General features: G+C 53.9%; 2 protein-coding genes across 2 annotated transcripts in view; both read left to right on the top strand.

Annotated features, from left to right (window-relative positions):
* The window catches only part of COPE (COPI coat complex subunit epsilon), a 17,437-nt gene that overhangs the window by 6,075 nt on the left and 9,471 nt on the right, over positions 1-1,891 (top strand). The window lies entirely within an intron of this gene.
* Positions 1,055-1,891, top strand: part of CERS1 (ceramide synthase 1) — a 14,265-nt gene continuing 13,428 nt past the window's right edge. Inside the window, exon 1 of the mRNA XM_009642748.2 lies at positions 1,055-1,603. The gene's annotated coding sequence lies outside the window, so the exon portion shown is untranslated. The remainder of the gene's footprint in view (positions 1,604-1,891) is intronic.

Genomic DNA, 1,891 nt, shown 5'->3' with positions numbered 1-1,891 from the left:
TCACGTACGTGGATGAATCCTGAGGTGTGGATCGCCTTTCGGTCTGACTGATGACGACTCCTTTAACTTTCAGCATCCTCTGGGAGAAGGGTGCTGAGCTGTAGGGGTTACTGCTGGTGAGAGGGAAGGCTTCCTCAAAATAAAAATAATCCGGTTGTAATAGGCTCAGCCTTAATCTTAAGTTGGTAAAATGCAGTAGCTCACGTCCTGGAGCCAGGAAAGCATTAGGGGCTCCGCGTAACGACGTACATCCCGCAGGAGGTGTGGAAGGGCGCTTGTCGCCGGTTGAAAGTGCGGTTGTTGAACCTGAGGTGTCGTGGAGCGTAACGCGATCCAACGCTACGCGATTATGCTTTTCCGTAGCCTCGGCCTCCCGCCCAGCCTTCCAGGCTACCGCGCGCGTTGAGCGATTGTGTTGTGTCAGAGGCACAAAGAGCAGATCTCCAGGTGGAGCCCTGCGCTGGGACTGCCTCAACCCTAATATTCGAATTAATTTTGAATTATTGTTTGGGGAGAGGGAGAAGGGGGGGTTATACTACGCTGTAAATGTGTCTAACTGGCGTTTCCTTCGTGCCCACCTCGGCCGCGGTTGCTCTGAAAGGGCTCGTTGTCTCGTTCCTTGGCTTGTTTAGCGAGCGGCTCCTTTCAGCGAGGGGTTATTCATGGTCTGCTCTTGGATGAATGTTGCCTTTGTGGAGCTGTCGGAGGGGGATGTGAAAGGGGCTTGTGTGTGCAGGGCAGCCATTACCCGCTTGATGGGCCATGATAAATTGACTTAAAAACGTAAACAATAAAAGCAAGTGGCGTAGTAGGAGCCAGCGCTGTCGGCGTGAGAACAGGGGAACGCGTCCGGACCTCCGAGGGGAACGAGTTTGTGTTTTCTTGTTGCTGAGAGGGTCTGGAGGACTCGATGGCGGAATGGCTGTGGTCAGAGGAGTGACTTGAAATGAGATAAAACTCATTTCTCATTTGCCTTTTCCTTTCCCTATCAAGCTGGTCCAAGTGACAGTTCCATGAGTGCCTGCCATGATGATTTATTCTCTCTCTCTCTCCCTCCCTCTCCCCCCCCCCCCATCCCACAGCTGCAGTTTAGCCGATAGTTTTGGTGCTTTAGGACACAGCTGAACTCCATTTACCCCTCTGCGGCTGAAAGTGAATCCCACTGCCCTGCTCCAGTCCCTTTAGTCCGAGGTCCCTGTTGTGCCCTACCATGAGACAATTTAAGTGTTGGCGTTTTAGGAGGATCTTCACCTTAAACTCATGCTCCTCCTAGGGAGCCAAACGCCTGACCCTCTGTACATGACTGTGGATGTATTGCTTTTAATTTAAAACATGTACATAACGAGATTTCTGCTCTGTAAATCAGCAGCTCGCTGGAGCGCGAGCCGCCTGCCTTGGGGAGGAGGCGTTGACTCAAGTCCTTCGCCAGGGGTGACCTTTGGGGAGGGGGTGGTTGTGTTTTTCAGGTGCATCTCATCAGCCCAGAGCCTCAGCAGGTGCCAAAACTCGGCCGTGGTGGTAGAGTGGGAGCACCTGATGGCTTCGCCCTGCGACGCTTCGTGAGGCAGGGACGGCTCTGCTCCTCGGAGGCTCCTGCTGAGAGGTACGGGGCAAAACAGGGATCTGGAGAAACGTTTCTCTTTGCGTATCAAATGAAAAGAAAAAAACCTTAAGGGGGGGGGTTGTCAGGCATTTTGGACACGGAGAAGTATAGGAGCTTTGTGTTGCTGGACAGCCTTGCTGAGGCGCCGTGGGTAACCTCCAGCCCCCCCCCGGCCCCCCAAAGGGTGCCCCTTGGCAGGCCCAGCGCTTTTCCACTGCGGCATCATCAACTGTCAGCTCCTGACGCTGAAATATTGGCGTTTGTCGCCCGTTCCTGCTCCTGGCGTGG

This window comes from Egretta garzetta, unplaced genomic scaffold (assembly GCF_000687185.1).
Source record: "Egretta garzetta isolate BGI_Z169 unplaced genomic scaffold, ASM68718v1 scaffold567, whole genome shotgun sequence".
NCBI classification, from domain to species: Eukaryota; Metazoa; Chordata; class Aves; order Pelecaniformes; family Ardeidae; genus Egretta; species Egretta garzetta.
This window is presented reverse-complemented; position numbering and strand designations above follow the sequence as displayed.